We start from the raw sequence: 20,084 nt of genomic DNA, 5'->3' as shown, positions 1-20,084 counted from the left end.
ATGGCCTGTATCAGGCGCACCTTAGTCTCCAGAGAGACACCGTTACTCTTGAGTACTTTACAGAGGTCCCTAACCACAGACTTTCCCATCGCAATACGTTTTTTGATTTCCTGGCTACTGGTGCTAAGAGTGTTGACTATGGAAAAAAAGTTAACTTGAAATTCACAGTGCTGCTATTAGATTGCTGTAACATAGTAGGCATTTTGTAAATATAAATTGAAATAACTGTACAGTAAAAATAAATCACTATAACTATGTTACAGTTGATCACCCTAGGTGAAATTGTTGAAAGTTATTTTTCATAGTTGTCAAATATTCATCCATAAATATATACAACTTAATTATTCTTTAAAATGAAATTTGTATGCACTGTTTAAATTAATGTCCTTATTTCACACTAAAACTTATTTGAACAGTAACTAAGGATTCTCAATTTTTTGCAAATTATTAGCCTTTAATGCCTTTTAAAATGAAAGTCTTACTTACATAGGGTTCAAGACCTTATAAAAATATATACCATAAATCTTAATGGAAGCAGATTGCCACATCTTTCTCCTGCAGCACAGCTGATATTTTCAAATCACTAACTCAAGTATTTAAGCAAATATTCTCATCTCTAGGCCAAGTAGCAGCATCATGATGGATGGTGAAGAGATTGAGATTGTTAACATCTTCAGCTTGCTTGGCTCCGTAATCAGCACTCTTGGTACCAGCAGCCAGGATATCAAAAGACAAATTGCATTGGGAAAGTTTACTGTCAAGGACCTCTCAAGAGTACTGAAGAGCAATGATGTCATTCTAGATACTAAGGTAAGCCTGATCCAGGCCAGAGCCTTTTCAATTACTTGCTATGCATCAGCGAGCTAGACAATGACTAAGGATGGTAGAAAAATCTATGACTTTGAGTTGTGGTGCTGGAAAAGAGTATTGATCACACCATGGATTGCCAAGTGAACAAATAGGTCAGTCCTGGAGAGGATGAAACCAACCTGCTCCTTGGTAAGGATTTTGAAGCTCTCTCTCACATACTTCAGGCGTGTTGCCAGGAGAGTCCAGTCCTTGGAGAAAGACATCATACTTGGAAGGTTGGAAGGGAAGACTCTGGTAGAGATGGGTAATGGGGGTAGGTGTGTTTGAGACAATGAAATTGGCTCAGGGTAGGGCAGCATTCAGAGCTGTTGTACATAGTGTTGCTATGAGTTGCAAGTGACCGAATGTCACATAACAACAACCATTTTTAGGTTAGCAACCACATTTTTAACATCACTGCCTAGAAAGCCTTATGGAGCCATTCTACTCTGTCCTATACAAATCATGATAGACTCCGTGGCAAGCAGAATAGTAATATATAAGCAGTGAAGTATTAAGGGATGAAACAGAAGGATATCTGCAACTTACTTTGGAATGGATCCAAAAGAAATGAGTTGGTGTATACATGATAAAGCAAATAGAGCAAACAGTTAATAATCTTAAAAAAATATATTGCCACTGTGACCATATTTTTCTTTAGTCAAATTATGCCTTACCTTTTATAGTCAAATGACATGGTTAAAGTCTTTCCACAAAAAGAAGGAAAACTAAGTAAAATGTGGACATGCATTAACTTCAATAAAAAGAAAGATTATATGCAAAAAGAGGCCAACACAGTATAAGCAAGGCAAAGTAACACATTGAGAGATGCACAATAGTTAGAGGCAACAAAGAGAAATACTATAGCAGACGCAATCCTGCAATAACAGTTGTTGTTGCTTTTGTGTACCATAAAGTAGGAATTGATCCATAGCTGACCTTCCCGCAGGTTTTCAGATGCAGTTAATTGCATTGGAAGAGATTGTCCATCCTTCTCCTGCAGAGCTGCTGGTGGACTCGAACAGCATGTCTTTGGGATTGCAATGTAATTGTCACTGGACCACCAGAGCAAATAATCTGTTGAGCAGAAACATGGGCAGATATACAAGCTGAAATGGTCTAGGAAGGTAAATAGTACTTCACTCTCAAGCTTATATTGATACTGTGGTTGTGTACTATTGAGTTGGAGCCAACTCATAGCTGACCCTCCAGTGGGCTTTCAGAGGCAGTAAATCACACAGGAGGAGATTGCCCATTCTTCTCCTGTGGGTAAGCTGGTAGAGTTAAACCATGTGCCTTTGGGATGGCAGTGCAGCTCCTTATCGCTAGGCTACCAGAAGTCTCTATATATTGATGTGGCAGATGATATGTCTATATATCTACATACATATTTAGGCATGCTGAAAGTATATCCATGTAAACAGTACAGCATGTTATTAAAAGCTGTTGAGTGGCTTGTGACTCCTAGTGAACCTGTGTACAGCTGCTCTGAACCCTGCTTTATCCTGAACCAACCTTGTCGTCTCCGACACACTCAGCCCCCATTATCCCAGTCATTGAGTCAATCCATTTTATTCATTGTCTTCCACTCTCGTGCTGTCCCTCCACCCTCTGAAGCATGATGTCTCTCTCCAAGGATAGTCCTTCCTTGCAACATGCTCAAAGTATGTCAATAATGTGCTACTTTACATATGTGTGTATGTGTATATGTGTATATATATATATATATATATGTGACACTGATGTGTCAAATGCGTTAATGGTTGGCTACCCAATACGGACAGAGAGTGGGGTGGAGCTCCCCAATTAAAACAAGCTTGGAAGGAGGAGTAGCATCCACTTTCATAATAGCTTGCCCCTGGAAACCCTATGAACCTGGAGTGAGGATGAAAGGCACCCAAGCATCGAGGACTCTCCTTCATAGGGTCGCTGTGAGTCGCCTGCAACTCGGCGGCATTTAACAACAACATGTGTGTGTGTGTGTGTGTGTGTGGGGTTGTGTATTTTCCTCAGGACAGTTAACCATATGAGATCACAAGGACAGCCAGCATTTACCCCCAAACACATTTCAGCGGGCTGGAAGGGGTAGGGGGGGAAAAAGGACAAATGAAAATGAAAAATTCAGACCAGGTGCATGAGGAGCATGCACTGAGGAGATTGTAACAATGTCAAATAATAAAATGTGCATAAATGGTTGATTGGAAAACTAATTTTTCTCTGTAGATTCTCCCCCAAGCCAAATAAATATTTTTTTAAAAATAATAGAGACTGCCAATACTTTGAGTAGAAAGTTATCATTAATGTTTACATATAATTTTTTTTTTTTGCTCCTCTGTGAATACAAAATCTTGGAAGACAGCTTAAAAAATCTTGGAACACAGGTGTTGCCAAGGTTTAGAAATCATGGGTATTTTCTTTATAATTTTTATTAATTTTTTTTGTTTTTATGTGCCATCAAGTCACTTAGGAATCATAGAGTCCCTATGTACAGCTCTGAACCCTGCTCTATCCTAAGCCAAACTTACTGTCTCCAACACACCTATCCCCATTACCCCAGTCACTGAATCAATCCATCTCACCGAGGGCCTTCCTCTCCTGCACTATTCCTCCCCACTCCCAAGCATGATGTCCTTCTCCAAGGACTGATCCTGCCTTCCAACATGTCCAAAGTATGTCAGATGAAGCTTCAGAATACTTGCCTCCAAGGAGCAGCCTGGTTTAACCCCCTCCAGGATGAATCTGTTTGTTCTCCTAGCAGTCCATGAAGAGTCAATACTCTTCTTCAGCACTACAGTTCAAAAGCATCATTTCTTCTCTCGTCCCTAGTCATTGTTTCGCTTTCTGGTGCAAACACAGAATTGCAAAGACCATGGCCTGGATCAGGTGCACTTTAGTCTTCAGACATTCCCAGAAGTCTGGCGGGTTAAATTAGTTGGACTGCTAAGAAAACAAACAGATTCATCCTTGAGAGGGTTAAACTGGGCTGCTCTTTGGAGGCAAGGATTCTGAGACTTCGTCTGACATACTTTGGTCATGTTGTAAGGAGAGACCGGTCCTTGGAGAAGGACATCATGCTTGGGAGGGTAGAGGGACAGCGCAGGAGGGGAAGACCCTCTATGAGGTGGATTGATTCAGTGACTGGGGTAATCGGGATGGGTGTACCAGAGGCAATGCGATTGGCACAGGACAGAGCAGAGTTTAGAGCTGTTGTACATAGGGTCGCTATGCGTCACAAGCGACTCGACGGCACATAACAACAATAACAATTTAAATTCAAAGCAAATGTACTTAGCTGACCCTCTCCCACTTATTTTCTTTCTCAATAAGCCAAGGAAGGACAAGTTTGCATGTGTTTACTTTGTCAGTAATGTACAATTTTACATTTTCTGCTTGTAGGTATGGGTGTGGCTGGCATCTTTCTTACTCTCAATCCCATAGCACCTTCATATAGAAACAAAGCCTTTAAAAAAAATTACAACCCCTGACTGGCATAGATTATCCAATACGCACTGCAAGCATGGGATTACTTACACTTATTTTACTCATCTGTAGTGCACAGTTTCACATGTTGAGAAATCTAATCGTGCGTCGGCTCATTTCTTCATTCTATACAAACCCATATAAAACTCACTACCATTCAAGTAAATTCTGCCTCATAGCAACCCAATAGGAGAGAGTAGAAATACGGTATTCATAGAAGCTGACTGTCTCATTGTTCTGTCATCAGCAGCTGGTGGGTTTGAAATGCAGATCTTTTTTCATTATCAAGAATATTCTAAAAATAAATAAATAATAATAATAATAAAAAGAATATTCTATCATTTAACTAGGTAAAGTCCACTTTTCATCCAGTACAATTTTCTATTTTTGTGATTTTATTTATTAGTTTGCACATAATCATTTATATACACTGTGCTTTGTACATGTACTTTGTGTTTTATGTAATCACTGCTAGGAATATATGCCAAGGAAATCAGAACTGGGACACAAATGGACATTTGTACACCTATCTGTTTATAGCAACATTATTCACAGTAGCAAGAAAATGGAAGCAGCCCAAACGCCTGTCAGCTGTTTGGTACGTTAGACACTGAGTCACCAGAGTGCCTCATTGTATGTAATAATATTAAATAATAAAAAATATTCACTCCACATTAAAATGTGACAGCACTACTTCTCAGATGATTGTAAATTTGGTAAATGCTCCAAGGCAATACAGTATAAAATAATATAATTCAATAATATAGAAGAAATCATTTATTTTATTAGTCTTGGATAAATAGGTTGCTTATTCTTCTCTTGTACTGAGAGAAAAACTTTTCTCGTATTTCCAAAGCAATAGCAGTTTGTATGCTGATAATTTTTGCAAAACTAAAATGACATAAATACTTCTGTCTAATCAATAATATATCCAGGGCGTCTATATAAATTATATCATGTGATACTAGCACTTTATACAATTTTAAAATTTATTTTAAAAGAAACAGAATATTTGTCAGTCAACACTTCCTCCTCAAAAAATCCACTATCTTTAATAAAAGGATGTTCTTCTAGGTTTTTTTTGTTTATTTATTGACTGTTATAGCTAGAGATGTTCTCACAGTACCTTCTTTTAATGTGAGTAATGATACCCCCCCCTTGTAGTGCTAAGTTCAAGGGTGAGTCCATTGTATCAGTTTCTGAATATAGATGTGATGTAATTTGTTGGTAGTGATGATATATATTTATGGAAATAAATTTTCACTCTTGTAACTTCAAGTTGTCATTTTTGTGACTAATAAGTTGCAGTAAAAGTTACATTAGTCTCTTAATTTATTTTATTGGGCTACAATACTTGTTGTGTTCCCCCCCCAAAAAAGTAATCTCTTAATATGTAGATATGATCCTTTTGGAAAGTGGGAGAAGTTTGCTTTTGGGAACAAATATGGATCATTTCCAGTCAGCTGGCCAGGTGATTGTCCTCCGGATTTTTTGGCAGCTTGGTCAGTGCGTCTAGGGCAGCATCTGTTTGTTGAAATATGTCCATCACTTAAGCATGTATATTCACAAATGTTACCTGTAATTTTTTTACCTGTATATTTAAAAACAGAGGGGGGGGGAACTCCAAACAGGAGAAACTGTTAACTTGTATTGTTGTTGTTAGGTGCCTTTGAGTTGACTCTGACTCATAACAACCCCATAAACAATCAATCTGAAACTTGTTCTATCCTATGCCATCCTCATCATCTCTGACACACTTGAATCTGTTGTTACAGTCACTGAATCAATCCTTCTCTTTTGAGCTCTTCCTGTCTTTCACTGACCCTTCACTTTTCCAACCACAAAACCATTCTCCAAGGTCTGGCCCTTCCTAACAACATGCCTAAATCACGTGAATTGAAACTTCATTATCCTTGTCTCTTAACTTGTATGTTGTCATTGATTGCCATCGAGTCAAGCACAATTCATAGCGACCCTATGAATAAAAGGCCTGAAGCCTTTCTATAAGTTTATAGAGTTTCCAGAGGGATGCTGTTTAGGAAGTGGATGTCACTCTGACTTTCAAACCTGTCTTAAACTGGGAGCTCCACCAAACAGTGTCTACCATGGGTAACTGTTATGGCATTTGACACCCCAATGGCACAAGGTTCAGCATCACTGCAACCCCAGATTACCTCAGTACAGCATATTGACAGAAGAGTGCTGTACCGCTGATGTTCATAATTTGGAGTCAACAGAGATTTGGAAGTCAGGCAATATTCCTAACTAAGATTTGAAGAAAACCAAGATGCAAGCAAGCAGCCCTTATCAAGTCTTACCAAATTTGTCTTCTGATTTTCATTTTTCTCAGTCAGCTGCGAAAGGCATTCATTTTCGTCTTCTTGATTAGATGCAGTACTGACTGATTACTGGTTTTAATAGTTCTTTTTACTGGGCCATTGGTATTTGCTTTTCTATGATTACTATAAAATAGTACATTATCACACATTTCACCCATTTCTTTGTCCAAATTATTAGCGTCCTTATTTCTTGGCAGTTTCTCCTCTAAACAGATCTGCTTTATCCTCCAAGCTTCTGATTTCTACCAAACTATTCTGTTTGCCTAAAGCAATCTTATATTTAGCATTCTCTTGCCACTTACTAAAGCTTCTATCAAATCCAGGTTGAACCATAAAATCTGCTGTGAATTTATAGGGAGCAATAATACGGTTTCTACCTTTCTTAATGCAATCCCAAGCTTCTCCCTCATTTTTTACTATTAAAAAATTTAAATACAGTAGAAAGAAATAAATTATGTTATTTCTCTCTGATACTGATATTTTTCTCTATTCACAGTAATAGGGTTTGAACCAGGAGGTGGCCTTAAGCCAAAAGGCAACTGGGAAAGGAAGCGTCCATGTTGTTCCTGGTTGGCTCCTCCCAGGGTCTTGGGAAGTTCTCCTTGCCAGAAGGAGCATGGTGGTGTGAGCGCAGGAATTGTGGCAAGCTTTTGGAGTTGACTACTTTTCCGGGCATGTGTTTGTTACGCGCAGGTTTGCTCTGCCCCCTGGAGCGAGGCTAGCCAGTCTGGGCCTAGGGTTTGAACCAGGAAGTGGCCTTAAGCCAAAAAGCAGCTGGGAGAGGAAGCGCCCATGTTGTTCCTGGTTGGTGATGCTGAAGCCTGTGACAGTGATGTGCCAACTGTGATAATGAGTACCCATGGTGGACAGTGTTGGCTGGAGCTTCCCGACTAAATCAAGCCTGGAAGCAGGAGGGGCATCCACTTCCGAAGTGGCTTGCCTCCGGAAACTCTATGTACGAACAGCGTGCAAGCCGTTCATTCATAGGGTCCTTATGAGTCGTTTACTACTCAGCGGCACCAAAACAACAATAACAACGACAACAACGACAAAGAGAGAGCTACGTTGGCCTAGTGGAAAGGAAGTGATGCTACCAAACTGAAGGTGGGTGATTTTCATCTGTGAGCCTCGTTTTCCTGTCAAACGTTCTTCTAGGTGGTATAGCACTGGTCTGTGCGTTGCTGTACAGAGGTAACTCGTGGTTGCTGTGATGCTGAAGACTGTGACAGTGATGTGCCATTCGTGGTAATGGACACCCATGGTGGACAGTGTTGGCTGGAGCTTCCCGACTAAATCAAGCCTGGAAGCAGGAGCTGCATCCACTTCTGAAATGGCTTACCTCCGGAAACTCTATGTACGAACAGTGCTCAGGCCGTTCGTTCATAGGGTCGCTATGAGTCGTCTACGACTCAACGGCACCAAACAACACCACCACCACGGTAATAGTAATAGCATATAGATATTTTACACTCAGAAGGTCCTGTGAAGTCCTGTAAAGTTGATAGGATTCATATTATTTCCTTTTTCAGAAGAAGGAAATGTAAGTATAATAGTATAGCATGTAAGTTATAGAAATTATTGTCACTGTGTATCATCAAGTCAGAACTAATCAGTACCTGATCCTCTAGTGGCTTTTCACAGGCAGTAAATCACACTGGAGGAGATTTCTCATCTTTCCCACAGTCTTTCTGCATGGTGCAGCTGGTGGATTTGAACCACATACTTTTGGATTGGCAGCACAATTCTTTACCACTAAGTTACCAGAACTCTTTCCACCAACTACATCAATAATCCAAATACCTACTTATAAGTGAGTCTTTCTTTGAATTAGTGTCATTTTTATAACTTGATACATACTATAAAAGGTCTTTAGAGCATTTCTAATGTACTGTTAAGGTTTTTACTGTTGTCAGTTGCTTATAAGTGGGTCTCAATTCATAGAGACCTCTAAGTACAACAAAGTACAAAAGACCAAAATATTACCTGATCCTGTGTCATTGTCACAATCTCTATTGTGCTTAAGCCCATTTTTGCAAGTCATTCTCTCAGTCTGTTTTGTTAAGGATCTTTCTCCTTTTTCCCTGACCCTTAATATTACCAACCATGATATCTTTCTCCCTCCTGACAAGATGTCTAAAGTTAGCAAATCAGACTACTTCTAAAGAATTATCTGATTGCACTCCTTCCAAAACGAGTTTTTTTCTTTTGCCAGTCCATGGTAAATTCAATATTCTTTGCCAACATTCATTGTCCAGCTTTTGCAATTTGGTCCGGTGCATCTAATTTTTCAAAGTGACATTTTTTTCTTTTTAACACTTTAAACAAGTATTTTGCAACAGGTTTACTAAATGCAACATACTTTATTTCTTTATTGATATTTCTATGGCATCAATTGCAGGTCTGAATAAAATGAAATCCTTGACAACTCCAGTATGTTTGTCTGATTTGAAATGGTCAATGTGAGTCTGTTTCAGCTCATTAATGCCTAGAATATCAATCTTTATGCATTCTGTTTAATTTTTTATAACTTCCAATTTTATTAGATGCATATTGTATACGTTCTACATTTTTATTATATATGGATATTTGTTTCTTCTCATCAGAATTGTGCCATTTCTGTAAACAAGATCCCGAAAGCTTTATACCATCCACATCATTAAGATAGATTCTGCTTAAAGAATGTGAGTTTCTCTAGTAATATTGTGAATGCTCTCCAATTTTTCTGGAATTATATCAGACAGTGTATTCTCTTGTTATTCATAAAGTTTTCACTAGTCATATTCTTCCTAATTTTTTTTTTTAGTCTAGAAACTCCTTTTTACCCAGTACACCATGGGTGACCCTACTCATATCTGAAATGCCAATGGTTTAGTTTCTAGCATCAAAGTAAGAGACATAAGCCACCACAGTACAACAGACAAGTAATGGTGTTTCCTGCTAACCACCATATATTATTATTTTTAGTCTCACTTAAGTAATGTCAGACATTAACATTTTAATGGCATGTACTTTCTAATTATGAAAACTTCGATTTGATTGAGTTTGAGTGTTACTAAAACTTTGATAATGCTTGGAAAATTGGAGTGTCAGCTAAAAGAGAGGAAGACTTTCAACAAAATGAATTGACTGCAAAAAATTGGCTTAAACAGGGTGCGGCTTGTGAGGATGCTGCAGGATCAGCCAGGGTGCCAGTCTATTATACACGGAGTAGCTATGAGTCCACTTGACAGCACCTAAAAGTGACAAGAAAGATAAGGATGAATAGAAAAATGAAGAAGAGGAAGAAAAACTTGAAGGAGACAATGACTTAGACAAGAAGAAAAGGAGAAGAGGAGGGAGAAGGAGAAGCACATGATTCCTCCTTACTGTGTAAAAAAATATGAAAATTAAAAGTAAAAGACTTTTACATGTTTTACAGACATGGCTTTGCCAAGCCGAAGGTGGGTGATTTTAATCCGTGGCCCTCAGGCCTGGTTTAAATTGTTTTTTGTCAAACATTCTTCTACGTGGTATAGCACTGTTCTGTGCATTGCTATACAGAGGTAACTCATGGTTGCTGTGATGCTAAACACTGTGACACTGATGTGCCAAATGCGATAAATGTGTGCATGGTGGACAGTGTGGAGCTTCCTAATTAAAAAAAGCTTGGAAGCAGGAGTGGCATCCACTTCCCAAATGGCTTGCCTCCAGAAACTCAGGTCTTTTGTTCATAGGGTTGCTATGAGTTGTCTACGACTTGACGACACTTAACAACAATATAATTTTCAGATGATCTCTGGTTGGTATATATATGTTTTTATGTTTATGTGCCTTCCAGTCACTTGCGACTCATAGTGACTGTAAGTACAACTCTGAAGCCTGCTCTATCCTGAGCCAACATTTTTGTCTCTGACATACCTACCACCATCACTCCAGTTATTGAATCAATCCACCTCATCGAAGGGCTTCCTCTCTATGCTATTCCTCTAATTGTATAGAAAATCATTAGTTTATTTCAAAAGAGAGACATAGAGATTATTTACATGATGGAAGATTTCAGATGAACTTCAGTGGAATGGGCAGCTTCACATGATGCCATTTCAATAGTGATTTATTTCAGTCCACATACTTCCCAAGAATATCACCATCTCTAAATAATAAATAATACTTGTCATCTATAACTACTTTGGTGCCCTATTCTGGAAGAAGAACTTTGTTTCCAACTTTCACACTGATGGGCTGAATTTCTCCACCCTTTCCTTTAGATACAGATCCAACAGCTACTACTGTTGCTTGCAATACTTGAGATTTTTCTGGAAGCATAATGCCTCCTTTGGTTACGGTTTCAGTAGCACTCCATTCCACCAATACTCGGTCAAAGAGGGGAAGAAACCTTCTAAATGCCTGTCCTGCCATGATTCTGATCATTGCAGCTTGCAACTTACTCCCGCTACCGTGAATAAATTTTTATAGTGGATTACAGAGTTATAGATTGGACAAGTCCATGTGTTGAAATTTGATGCTCATTAAATAATCTGTTTGATACAAACATAGTCATCAAACTTCTAAACATGGAATGAAAATCCAACTTTTCTGTAAACTTTTGATAAAATCATAATTTTTTAAAAAAAGAGGAAGAAAGAAAAAAAATAAAAACCAAAACAACAAACCCCCAAACTTCTAAACATGAAGAAACTGGGATTCTAAAAGGTTAAGTAATTTGCCTAAGGTCACAGAGCAGGCATGAAAATGTGAAAAATGAAAACCAAATTTCTAATGTGTAGGCCTAATGCTCTTTCTATCACATGGTTTTAACTTTGAAGTGCTGGAAGGGATTTCTATGTTAATTAACTCCACATCTTTGGCTTTTTATTTGAATAATGTAGGCCCAGATGAGAAATATGGCTTACCCTTTCACTCCTCCAGCCTCTCCATATATTAAAAGAAATTATTTGGAAACATGGTTTCCCCCATTTCACATTACTTCTTACTCACTTGTCATCAGTTTTCTGTGAACTTTTACTTTTTGTAATTTTTTTTTTACACAATAAGGAGGAATTGTGTGCTTCTCCGTCAACATTTTCTTCCTCTTCTTAATTTTTCTATTTATCGTTATCTTTCTTGTTACTTTTAGATGCTGTCAAGTGGACTTCAACTAGTAGCCACTAGACTGGCACCCTGGTTGATCCTGCAGCATCCTCACAACCCACAGTCTGTTTAAGCCCATTTTTTGCAGTCATTCCATTTTGTTGAAAGTCTTCCTCTCTTTTATCTGACACTCCATTTTTTCCAGCATTGTATTTTCATCATTGTGCAAGGGCCATGCTAATCTCTGTATTATTCCAGCTTTAGTGTATGTGCTGCCGAAGCAAGCACCCAATCATTATATTTTCTAAGGACTCCTGAGATTAACACACTCAAGGGCCACTCTACCTACACCTCTTAAAAGACAGATTTGTTTATTCTTTTAGCGATCAATTGTACATTCCCTACTCTTTGTTGGCACCGCAATTCAAGGGATCAGTTCTTAAGATCTAGTTATTCTTTGATTGCTACTGTAGAGGGTATATTTATCCAGAATCGCTTTCTTAGACATTGACTTTGACTTTGCCATATGGATGGATGAGAATATGCAAATAGGGCATGTCAGCCTATCCACAAGTGGACTGAACCTTCTTCTCATCATTGAATTGTGCTGATTCAGCAGCAGAATTTGGGACTCTTGTCACTAGCAAGGAAGAAATATAGAATGCACAGTGAATCCTAGGGTCCAAAGATTCTTGCATCACTCAGATTGGGGCCTGCAAGAACAGCAGCAACAGCTACAGCAGAGGCAAAGAAGAGCAAGCATCATCTTTCATACTTTGAACATGTAATTAGGTGAGGCTATTCCTTGGAAAGGGATATCATGCTTGGAAAGGAGGGTCAGGGAAGGAGAGGGAGACACTCAACGAGATGAATTGACTCTGTGACTTCAGGACTGGGTTTGAGTGTGTCAGAGATGATGAGGATGGCACAGGATAGTGCAGGTTTCAGAGTGGCTAATCATTGGGTCACTATGAGTAGTACTCTACTTGACAGCTCCTAAAAACAACACTAACAAAGTATACATTATGTGTCTACTTTCTTTACTAAATATAAATATGTAAACCCTGAATTGTTTCCTAAACTTCTTAAGCTGGTTTTGGTTTTGTTATGGGAGGGGGAGGGAAGTGTTTGTAAGACTAGAAAATAGCAACAACGTCATTTTATTTTAACGAATGAACAAACGCTTTCATCAATGTGTGGTAAGTATACAAAAATGCATAAATAATAAGTTATAAATGGATTAATTTTCACAAAATCAGAGCACCTGTACAACTAACATGTAAATAAGGAAACTTCTCACTATCAGAAATTGGAATTGGGGTTATAATGAATCTATGCATTAGTATCACCTTAACAAACATTGACTCTTTTGTTATCATTCCTATTGTTTATGTCTTCATTTGTATCTCTTCGTAAATCTTTTTAGTATGCTATGCACAAATCTTGTACATATTTAGTCAAATTTATACTTAGGAGGGTTTTTTTTGTTTAATGTCATTTTTATATCAATGTAATCTTCTAATTGTTTTTTGTATATAGAATTACAATTTATTTTTTCCTTGACTTTATATTCAGTGATCTTGCTAACTTGAATAATTATTTTTTTCTCATTACCTGTAGACTGATTTGAGATACTATAAATTTATAACCTATGATTAATAGTAACCACATCCCTTCCTTTGCAGTCCTTATGCCTCTCCCCTTTCTCTTGAAGTACTGTCCTCAGCAAGACTTGTATAAAATATTAGATATAGTAGACATCCTTGTGTTGTTCTTGATATCAAATGAAAGGGTTTTAATATTTCACTACTATTATGTTCTTTTCTTCAGCATTATGAGTTTTCTTGTAAATATGTGGTAAATTGTCCAAAGGGATTTCTTCACAGTTGGGATAATTATATGGCTTATTCATTTGCTCTATCAGTCTTCTTCAACATCCAAATAACAACAAAACTTAAATTTACTTCTTTTTACAAGACTTTATTTGTTCATGTGTATTATAGCTGATTTATCTTGCTTTCAATTTTCTATGTATACTTCATTTATTGGCATTTGGTCATGAAAGAGATATTCTTTTGATTTTCCTTCCCTTCTATAATATCCTTTTCAGATTGGTGTAACATTTATGTAGTCCTTATTAAACATTTTTTAGGAATGTCTCTATTGTTTCTGTTTTTGTGGAAGAAGCTATTCATGTTTTATGTTGTTTCTTCTCAGTTATACAAATAACAAAATCACAGCTTCTGGCAGCACAGGAAGTTTTTTCACTACAGAAACAATTCAATATGTGTATGACTATGCAGCTTTCCTAGGTTTCATTCTTTTGTTAAGCTGCATTTTCCTTCCAGTATTGCCATTACAGCTCATTTAAGATCTATTAAATAAAACTGTTTCTCATTTGATGTGTGTACCTTTGGAATTTATATTATTAACAATTTTATATGGTTTATATATAGCACAGGAGGGGAAGGCCCTCTATGAGGTGGATTGATTCAGTGACTGGGATAGTCGGGATGGGAGTGTCAGAGACAGTGCGATTGGCACAGGACAGAGCAGAATTTAGGGTTGTTGTACATAGGGTCGCTGTGAGTCGCAAGCCACTCGACGGCACATAACAACAACAACAACAATGCCTTCTACTATTTTTTTTTTCATATTGGCCTTCACTCACTCATTAACTCACTCATTGCTTTCAACTTATAGCTGCCTCTAAAGTTGGTTTTCAGGTACTGTAAATGAAACAGGAGGAGACTGCCTGTCTTTTTCTTATGGATTCGAACCATCTGTCTACAGGTTGGCAGTGCAACTCTTTACCCACTATGCTGGGGCTCCCTATAGTAGCCTTACTAGAAATTTGTAAAATTTTACAGATATTTTGATAGAGAAAGCTTGGTCTGATTGATAGTATCTTTGTACTTTTAAATTTTCGGTTAATATTTTACTGTTTTTCATTTTTAATTCATTTTCAAATACCTTTACTAATTAATTTTGTTATGGACAATCATATTTAAAACTTTTACCTAATTTTATCTTTTGAATTTAATGTGGAAACCTTTCTTAAAAGGCATCTTTAGAGTGCCCCCATGAGTGGATCTTTTTTAAAAACAAACAAAACCACACCATCATTTACTTTTTTAATTTAATTGATAATGAACTCTTTCTGTGTTTCTTCAGTTCCCAGCATGTGCCACATGCTGGAGGTATATTACTGAGTCACTGCTGAATGTGGAAACAGTGAAGTAAATAAAAGTATAGAGAAGCCAAAGGCATATGCATATTCTTATATTGCCCAAACTCACTATTGTCAAGTCAATTCTGACTCAGAATGGCTCTACAGGCCATAATAGAACTGCTTCATAGGGTTTCCAAGGTGATCAATCTAGTTCTTTAACATCTTTCACCAGGGCTCTCTCCCACTCTTTTATTAAAACAGAATTTAAGAAGCAGCCCAAACCTATTGCATTCAAGTTGATTCTGACTCATACTGATTGATCCTCTGTTCACTTCTGATGCTATAAATCCTTTTGGGAGGGGACATCTCATGTTTCTAATAAGGAGCAGCTTGTCTAACACTTAAAGCACTAGGTCACCAAAGGCCCTGCATCTGACTATACATTAAGCCACAAAATACATGTGAAGTATTTTAAAATAGATTTTATTAAACAAATAAAAATCTCTGACAGAGTTTTACAAATGCATACACATACATCTATCATTTGAAACTCAGTGAACTAGAATTGCACATATCAACAAAGATGAATCTCACTAACATCAGAGTGAGCTGACAAAGTCGAGGCATGTTTAGATGCATATGAAATATTCACTGATACATTGGGGATATTCTTCTAGTTAAGATAGACTAGACCTATTCTCTTCTGAATACATTCCCAAATCTAGGAACAGAGTAGTCACTGGAGGACTAACAAAAACAATGAAAAATTACACATTTAAGCATCATAGAAATCAGTCAAAGCCTGCCCTTTGAGAAGTCTGCAGGTTCAAGGAGTGTATATATATATACTGATTGGAATTTTCAACAGGTTGAATAAGAAATATTCTAGTTCAAGACTAAATAGCAGGTGTTTTTATGTGGTGAGAACCTGTAAATTTTGCAAGGTTATATATGTTATTGAAGGTATTGCTTTGAAATCAACAGTGAACCCCAACTTAAACCAACTCTTACCAAGAATTGTAGCCCAATTGTTGTTGTGTACCATTGAGTTGATACCGACCCATAGCTGACCCTCCAATGGGTTTTCAGAGGCAGTAAATCACATAGAAGATTGCCCATCCTTTCCTCGCAGAGCAGCTAGTTATTAGAACCACAGGCCCTTTAGATTGCAGTGCAGCTCCTTATCACAAGGCCACCAGAGGTAAAGAATTACGCTGCCAATACAAAAAAAATGCATTCAATTCTACCAACTGCACCACGGGAGAGAGATTGGCAATTTCTTCCTGTGTAATTTACTGGCTCTGAAAAGGTTTAGGTATGGGTTGATTTCGACTTGAAGGTACTCAACAACAACTTATTTCTTTTTTTTTTTCTGCCTTAGGATTTATTTGTACAAATAACACAGGAGGTCACCAGCCCCATGTAGATGGCAGCAGCCCAGGGGGTCACACCAGTCCTTCTGTCCTCAGATGGAGAACTCAATTATGGAGCCTTTGCAGGGGCCTGGGCACCTTTAGGAGCCTGGCTTGGAGCAGGAGCCTGAGTTGAGGACTTTGCTGGAGCTTCGGCCTTACTGTCAGCCTTGGCTTTGGATTTTGGCCGGTTAAGCCTGAGCCCCTTGGCAATGCGGGCCCGAGCACGCTTCCCAAGCCTGGGATGGGCGATGTAGGCGAGTCGGCTGAGCTTGCGGTTGACTCCCCTTGGGATCCTGGGCTTGACCTCTTTGGGCTTGACAAAGAGCCTTCACAGCCTCAGCACGTTCCTCCATGGCCTTGGCATTGTTGGCCTGCATCTTCTTCAGGCCCTTCTTCTTGTGCTTCTTGGCAAAGCGCATGTTCCTCAGGAATTTGGGGTCTACCCCCTTAAGAGACTCATATCGTTGCGATCTTGGGTTCTTGATACCATTTCTGTGCCATTTTCGGGACTGCTTGTGTGTGGTGTGGTTCTTGGACTTGGCCATGTCTGCACCGTCGTCGCAGCTCCCAGAGCGCTAGCGACCGGAAGAGAACAGCATATTTCTAATCACACTCAGTTTCATGTAGTTTAGTTTGAGTGTAAATGTACCAATTTCAACCCATTAGCTTAATTTTACATGATATATGATTTTCTATACTATTGCTTTTTTGTATCTTTCAGTTTAAAGTGCTTTTCAGAACATAATTGGGACTCGTTTCCTCTTTTTTGTTGGGGTTTTTTGTTGCTGTTGTTTTAGTCTGGGAAACTCTTAATTAAAATGTTTGAAGTGTTAATGCTATTATTAATGCAATTTGATGTAAAGTTGACCATCTTCCCCTGAGCTTCATGCTTGCTTTTGTATTTATTGATTTTTTTTCTGTTGAAATTTTTCTACTGTATTTTTATTTATGATAATGAAAAATATTCACAGATTTTTGAAACTTCTTCCTTCATGTGATGGGGTGCATATCCCCTCTCAGGATTGTGGACCTTAGTGATTATTGCACATCAATTATTTGTCATTCCAACCAAATGCTGTTTACCTAGTGTATGCAGATGAAGTTACTATAAATTAGAATCACTCAAAGGCTCTAAACAACCGCCCCCAGCAGAGGGCACTTTCTGAACTTGTCTGCGTTTGACTTGCAACATTACCCATAGTTCCCCGTTTCAGTCAGAGGACTTCCTGGCTAACTAACGGGTTTTACACAGCAACAAATTTGGCTTCTCTGGCTTCATATCGTGAGCATGTTTTATTTCAGTGTCAATTTGGAAAGGAAAATTTATCTTAGATATAGAATTCTTTGGTGACGGCTCTATTTTTTTTCCTTTCAGTTTAGAATGGGAAAAATGATATTCTATTTCTGTTCTTTGCCCATTTCGTGGAGAAGCTGGCCGGCCATCTTTGAGCAATCATCATGAAGAGGTAATTCGTACATATTTTAATTGACTTAAGATTCTTTATGTTACAAAGCGATTTTTAACACATATCATATTTTAAAAACCCAGTAACTATTTTGTTAGTCCTATTATATCTGTGTACGTCAATAAAAGGATAATTTATTAGTCTGACAGTCATAGGAAGCAACTCGATAACTAAATTTTAAAACGTTCACATGAATATTGAAAGCTATCTTCTAAATGCGTGATGCTTAATAATATTTTTTCAGATTATATTAAAAATAACATACTTAAAGGAAAAATTGTAAAATGCTAACACTGACCTGAATTACAAATTTGTTAAGTTGAAAATTTAAAACTCAGTGCATGTTTTTATTACCTGTAGCAAAATATTTTATATTTGCTGCGGTTATAGAGGACACTAGTGGCTTAGTCTGAATTGAGGCAAATTGAGCTGCTAACCCAAAGGCAACGCCTCTGGCGGTTTGAATCCACCTGCAGCTCAGTGGGAGAAAAATGCGCAATTTACAACTTCCGAAAACCCGATGGAGACTCAGCCAGGAGTCAGTTTGACTTTACCACAGTGAGCTGATTGATTATGTAAGTTATGTAAAATCAAATTATATTCTCCTTTGGGAAAACATTCTATATTAAATATGACTGAAACTGATAGAATGCATATCAGAACCAATTACATAATCAGGAAATATATAGACTATGAGTGATCCTAATAAGGGTTTATGCTTGATATAAATGGATATATATACACCACCTGAACATATTTTTGTAAGAATAATGTTTTGATAAATGTAATCAATAAAATGAATACATGATATATACAAAACTAAGCTTGTTTTGTGCAGTCAAGTTGGAACTGACTCATAGCTGATCCTCCAGCAGATTGATTTTAGAGGCAGGAAATCACAAAGGAGGAGATTGCCCATCTTTCTCCATGAAGCAGCTGGTGGATTGAAGTTACCTGCTGCTGGGTTGACAGTTCCTTATTCCTTGTACCATCAGAGGGAAGACAATGAAATAAAAATATATCCTTTTTGTATTTATATCGGATTTGGGGCAGATAAAAATGTTACTGGGGTTTTAGAACATATTCCTCCGTTATCCGGTAGTAATTATTTTCTTTAAGTGTATCCAACAGAATTTATTAGACACATGCATTAAAGTATGGGTAAAAATGACAGACAGTTGTTTTTAATAAATTAATGAGTATACCATACTCATACTTTTAATTTATATTCTGAGTTCATGTTTAATCTGATAGATGTTCAATCCTTCCAGAAGATGTTTACAAGATCAAGTATTTATTAAAAAAGAAAGTGACTTTATATATATATGGGCAAGTATATAATATTACTGTTTCTGTAAGTGCCTGTCTATGTGTACCTGTAGGAAAGTACACATTTTACTACTAATCAGCTACTTCTGTGAAAGATCTGTGCATTTTGTATTAAGCACACAGTTTTTTGGTAATTCATGAAAAATACTCAAGAAATTGTTCCATGGTGGCAAGTGGCTAATGATTTTTGAAAAATGTCTATTAACATTTATTCCCACTGCCTTGATGTGATGGTGCAGAGCAGGTAAGAAATTATAAAATAAATTTAAGAAGGAAAGAAATAATAAGAAAATATATAAATATTTTATATGGAGAAAATAATGTGTTTAGTTGTGAACCATTTATAAGTAGCCAGCCTCTAATTAATGAGATAATTAAAGTAGGGACCATAGTATTACTGTCACAAGGAATACTCTTACTGTTTTACTAGGATTAACTGTCAAGTGTAATCTAAAGTTTAGCTTACATTCTGGGAGTTTATGAAAAAAGACGTAAAAATCTCACTTGTAGGTTTTGTGGCATTTCTTATGATGAATGTAAAGGTTGTATTATAGTTGCTATTCAGAGAATAAATTATTTAAGTCTGTGGACTAAGAAAATGACCAATTAAAACACTTGATTAGGAACAAAAATGAACTGGCCTGTGTATGACCTACTGCAAAGTATTTTATACCTGTTGCAGTAATAGAAAATAAAATGTCATTCTTTGGAAAACCTATTTGTTAAATGATTTATACAGGTAGAACACATATCAGAACCAATTGAGTAATCCAGCACTATTAAATTCACTTACTATTTTCTGTGGATTGTATTATCTATAGATTGCTTTTAGATAATCTGGAAACATAAACATGTAATCTTTTAATTAAAGCTGATCCATTGTTTATTGACTAATTTCGGGTATATTTTTCCTTTTCTTTTTCTTACAACACTATGTAAAATGTTCACTAAAACTGTCATCTTTTTA

General features: G+C 37.3%; 2 pseudogenes; both read right to left on the bottom strand.

Moving 5' to 3' along the window:
* Positions 1-10,763: 10,763 nt before the first annotated feature.
* LOC102858036 lies at positions 10,764-11,063 on the bottom strand (annotated as a pseudogene).
* Positions 11,064-16,389: 5,326 nt separating this feature from the next.
* Positions 16,390-16,867, bottom strand: LOC102857628 (annotated as a pseudogene).
* Between the last annotated feature and the right edge of the window lie 3,217 nt (positions 16,868-20,084).

Source organism: Elephantulus edwardii, unplaced genomic scaffold (assembly GCF_000299155.1).
Source record: "Elephantulus edwardii isolate Elephantulus edwardi_28Jun2011 unplaced genomic scaffold, EleEdw1.0 scaffold00040, whole genome shotgun sequence".
Classification (NCBI taxonomy): domain Eukaryota; kingdom Metazoa; phylum Chordata; class Mammalia; order Macroscelidea; family Macroscelididae; genus Elephantulus; species Elephantulus edwardii.
This window is presented reverse-complemented; position numbering and strand designations above follow the sequence as displayed.